This window comes from Diprion similis, chromosome 1 (genome assembly GCF_021155765.1).
Source record: "Diprion similis isolate iyDipSimi1 chromosome 1, iyDipSimi1.1, whole genome shotgun sequence".
Lineage (NCBI taxonomy): Eukaryota > Metazoa > Arthropoda > Insecta > Hymenoptera > Diprionidae > Diprion > Diprion similis.
Genome location: NC_060105.1, coordinates 16,575,417 through 16,581,183, shown reverse-complemented (window position 1 = coordinate 16,581,183; position 5,767 = coordinate 16,575,417).

The following is a 5,767-nucleotide window of genomic DNA, read 5'->3' as shown; positions in this document are numbered from 1 at the left end:
TGCGGGAACTTCGTTCGTTGGACTTACTTTTTTACCTGGCAAAATTTTTATAACGTCATGAGACTAACTTTCACTCCCGCTCGGGCATATACATGTGCATCAGGAAAGGTTTGATGCATGACATTTTTTATCTTCAGCAAGGATTTATCCTGTCGCGGTACACAACTCCTGTAAACAGTCCGCAGAATTTTTTTTTCACCACACGTTTCCAGTCTGCGATTTCTTAAATCGATCTCAAAAACAAAAAAAAAAAATTTTCATTAGAGAACTCTCGCTCAAATTTCAGAATAGACGTGTTATTTTAGGCATGAATGTACGTTGCTATCATTAATCTGTTATAAGGATCATATAAGTTCCGAATAAAAGTATTTGGTCATGTATCGGCATATTTTGTAGAAGTATGTCATAAGCTTTTGAACTTAAGGTAGGTAAATCGGTCTGAATTTATACGATATAGGTTACAGTTTACCGATCGCCACATGCCTCGTGGTTCATTGCTTCACCCGCCATCTTGAATTTACTGAATAACTCGTTTAGTTTCATATGATTTCACACGAAAAATGGAAATCACCAAAATTGTTTGCAATTAAATTTCCTACAATTTTGGTCCTTATCAATTTTTCCCTACGATCGATATTTTTCGATTAAGGCCCGAAAAGAGAGGGTGAAATTGTATTATTGCATTATCACGTTTATTTTCCATTTTACATGAAGATTGGTTATTATCGAAGTGGTTTGGAATAAAAAAATTCATTTGGAAAAAAAAAAATTCACCCCTTCCTTCCTTCCGGCTCTTAATCGAAAAACATCGCTCCTAAGGAAAAATTGGTAAGAACCAAAATTGTAGAGAATTTAATTCCAAACAACTTTAGTAATTATTATTTTTCACGTAAAATTGGAAATAAACGAGTTAGTCAGTAAATTCAAGATGGCAGCTGAATCGATGGGGTGCGATTCCGAAAACTGAAATGTGGACTGCCAGTGAACCCCCCAATGATTTTCGAAGGATAATCGTTAGTTACAAATTTTTCCGGATCAGTAAACAGCCAGACAAATGACGATCGGTAAAACGTACTTTCGATTCGTCGTGTAAAATATTTTTGATAATGCGAATTTTTTTTTTTTTTTTTTTTGCATTGAAACTTTAATGATTAACGCGAAAGTTGTTAGTAGGATTCATATTGACAATGGAAACATATTTTTGATGGCACTAACAGAAATCACGTTACTTATGAGGATAACTTTTCGACCCTCGTTTTGTTAGTTACTACGATTTTACTACTATTAGTTAAATTTAATTTGACGGCGAATAAAGAAAGATTCATACGTGATGTTTCACTTTAACGTATACTTTATTTGAAAAAATGATAATTCTCAATATTCATTGTATCTGCTATTCTTGTAGCAGTCAATAACCAGCTAGTGTTGATTTTTTATCTGGAGGTCCTAAATGTCGTTACTTGATGAGCGTTTTTAATTTCGGGCGTCTGTTTCACAATTTTTTGAAGACTATTGAAGATTTTCTGAAAAAATGCTTTACTTCAGAACCTTTTAGCTCTCTTGAAAACTATTCCGGTAAAAATGATCGGTTGCAATTCCAGTGAAAAAAGCGATATCCAAAGCCTTACCAATTTTATTACACGATTAATTTGCTCAAAGTTTCGAATCAATTTTATTACCCCGTCAAAATTTGGAATTTTAATATTCAAATCTACAATTGATTCAATTTATATTCAATTTGAAATCTAGTTACCTCCGAAAATTTATTTATTATAATTATTAGCACTCGTTAATGACAGTAAAATAAACATCGTCGATTCGGTTTATCTTAAGACAGCCTTCAACTGGTGAAACCGCGAAGATAAGCATGAGTAATTGGTGATTACCGTGCGGTATGAAAAAAATCCAACTCTCCACGGTAATGAAATAATCAGACTGTGCTACAGCCATCCAGGCTCTCAATTTCCTATTTACTGTTGTTTGACGCTATTTTTTGCTGACGTCATTTCCCACCAAGCAGCCAACCGAGGGTGTAATTTCCTTCTTTTAAAAATTCAATTTCCAACCTTACCAACTTTCCAAATTCAAATACTCAGATGACGAAAACAGGATTGACGATAACTAGAAATTTATGCTATTAATTACTGCATGTTTTTACGACTATTTACGCAAGTGTCATGATACACCGGCTGTAACGTAAAGATAAGATTCACTTGAGTGAATGATATTTATATACTTTTAATTTTCCCTCGTTACACGCGCTATTGGAGAGTGAACTGAAGAATTTTCACCGCGTTGCTGCGCAGCCTAGTTTGATCGGTAACTTTTACGTCTTTTAGTACCGGATCATGGTAATTTGCGTTGCTCCTGTTTTTTCATCGCGCTCAGAGAGTAGGTGAGCCGGTATATTTTTATAACAAATCCAATATCGCTGTTGATGAGATAAATTATTTTTCCCACGTTTTGTAAAAGTGCAAATAATTAATATACGTCAACGTCAAAGCATTTCGAACAACACCAACTGAACACTATCGAAATTGCGGGACAAATTGTGTTGTTAAACCGGAGATGACTCGGAACACAACGAAAATCATTTCAGTGGAATCAATGATGGAATTGAGGCTTCTTCCTCCTTAAAATTCAACCTACGTCCATAATGGATTGTGGATGAGATGCGCACTCGGAGAGACTGGGGAAAGGTTCCAGGATCGTGTTAGCGCAAAGATAAATCGACCTTGTACCCAGGAGAAAGCCCTCCTTGTGCAATTCAGAGGTTCATAGCGGCTATGCATGCCCCCTATGAGTGTGTTTAAATTCTCTCGATCAGCGACGGGAATAAAGTGAGTAGCAGTTTAAGGTACCGTTTGGTCTGGGAAACTGTTTGAAGTCCAGCATGCATAATTACATCGATTATGCTTATTACTCCGAGGATGCTTTCTTCTGTGGCGGAATTGACTCGATGGTGTGACGCTGGCTCACTATGACATTGAAAAGTGAGGAAAGTACCTACGAGGGCTGGAAAAATGGGTCAGGCACGGTGGATTTTAGAGCCGCGTAATTCGACATGTGAAATTCTGATTAATTTCGAGCATTTCCCAGCCTGATTCATACTTTTTATAGAACTGTTAGACGCTGCGGACAAAATGCGTCGTGAACTGCGACGGTCATAGTTTACGCGATAGCATTAGACCAGACCAAAAAAGGGGCTGACCAGGAAAAAATGGTAAGTGGCGACTTTCCTTCAGAAATCATCCGGGGGGGGGGGGGGGAGGGGGGGGGCCACTGGTAGTCTACATTTCGGTTTTTGGGATTCGCACCCCATTGCTTCAGCCGCCATATTGAATTTACTAAATAACTTGTTTATTTTCAATTTCACATGGAATATGGAAATTTCCAAAGTTGTTTAGAATTCAATTTCCTACAATTTTGGTCCTCGTCAATTTTTCGCTCCTCAAAAGTCCCGAAAAGAGAGGGTAAAATTTTATTACTGCATTATCACGTTTATTTTCCATTTTACATGAAAATTGGTTATTTCGAAGTGATTTGGAATAAAAAAATTCACCCTCTCTTTTCGGGCCTTAATCGACAAATATCGACCCTAGCGAAAAATTGATAACGACCAAAATTCTGTGAAATTTAATTCCAAGCAACTTTGGTGATTATCATTTTTCGTGTGAAATCGTAATCCGATTGGGCTACATTGCCAGTGGCGGATTAACCAGCAGGCTGAGTCGGCTGGAGCCAAGGGCGGCAAATTTTGGGCGAATATTTGTTTTATATCTTAGAGAAATCAAAATATTCATATTTATGTGCTTAAATGTTATCAGGTCTACACAAATAATTTAGCATATAATATGTTTCACCATTTAGAGAAATTTTATAAGTAGTATTAGGACATACCTTACTCCGCCTTATTAGTATACGGAAAAAAATAAATGACAGTTTTTACTATTTCAAATAGTAACGCGGAACCCAGGGTGCCTAATTGGTAAAATAGTACAATGACTTAGTAATTTTTACTGTTTGAAACGGTAAAGTTTTACGTTCAAATATTACTTTTCTACGTGTAAATTTAAAATTTTAGCATTTGTATGATAAATATTTTCAATTAAATATTAAATCCACAATTTTGCTATTTGAAGCAATAATGTTTAATAGTCGCACTATTATTTATTTGCGATAATTTTTTTCCGTGTAGATCATGATCGAGCTTTTATTAGCTCAGAAATATAGCCAAAAACGATTACTTGTGCAGTCTTAACTAAATATTTAGGTTGGAAAAATAATCTAGGAACTGATACATCGATCCCCTAGTTAAAAATCATACTAATTACGGGAAAAAGGTGGTGTAATTAGAACGATAATACACAAATCATAAAATTACAGTTTTATTGACACAAAATTGTAATTATTATGTTTGTCAACTAGGGTATCGAATTGTAGCGGTCGGTAGGGCGGCAAAATTTGAATAGCCTACTGGCGGGAGAATTTGAATAGCCTACTGGCGGGAGAATTTGAATAGCCTACTGGCGGTAGAATTTGAATAGCCTACTGGCGGGAGAATTTGAATAGCCTACTGGCGGCAAGTGTGTGAATCCGTCACTGGATAGCATCACGTATTGAATCCGGAGCAACGGCTGACTTATATGCCTGCCAAGAAAGTAAAACCACGTTTGTCTCGTGCAGCAAGAATCTGCAGAAGGAAGAGCGACGTGGTTGATCTCTTTCAGAGTGTCTCCAAGAAACGTTAACATGGAATCATTCTAGTGTTAGGGGTCAATAAATAGCTGATTTTCGCGATTTTTTTTCGATTGTTAAAATACGGTCTACACTCTCAACGAAAGAACTTGCAAGCCGTCTGTCTCAAATTTGGACACAGCAGTCTCACGCGATTCTTTATTCATTACCATGGAAGCTTTTTTTTTGAAATCTTCGTATTTATTTTTATAAAAAACTGTCGAAAAAATAGGCTGAATTCGATACTTTATTCAAACCGCCGCCATGCTGTCAATTTTGTTAAAAAAAAACCTTTATAGCAAGATAGCGGCTTTAATACTGGTTAATAATCCTTTTAAAAATTCCGTTTCAGAAAATACTTGCGGCCATGACCGAGTCCACCGTGGTGACTCCTTTTTTTGAAGTCATTTCCAGCCTTATAAAATAAATTGAAAAAAAAGTTAAAATAAAAGTTCTTGTCTCTTAATTCGTTACGACCTGTAATTTATGAAATGTATTAGACCTGTTTTTTATCTCGAATTCTCTCCAAATAATCTGAACACAATTCGACACGTGTTGTTTTTCTGTTTCTTGTGGTATTGTTTAAAATGTTAAAAATTTTATCATCGACTGTATAATTGCAGCAGATTTAAAAATAACTTACTCTGATCTTATCTCTGATCATATATGTAGTGTCTCACTAATTTGTTTATTATCCAGTATTTTCAAACCCTCATTATATGTGACCATTGCTGAAGTTTTCACGCTCTCAGGCACTGTGTTCGAGTTCGAACTGTTTTAAAATATTGAAAATCGGTAATGAACTAATATTTTATGCGTAACTTTAACCAAAATACAAATTTTGTAGCCAGTCTAATTTCAACAAAAAATTTCTCCTCAAATTGTCAGTAAAGTTACGATTAGGACAATTGAAACAATAACCCAGCACGTATTTTATTATTTTGAAAGCAACATTTTTCTCTCTTTCCTAATAGACTTTTCTCGCAATTCTAAATTTTCCTATGTAAATAATACGCGGAACGCATGAACA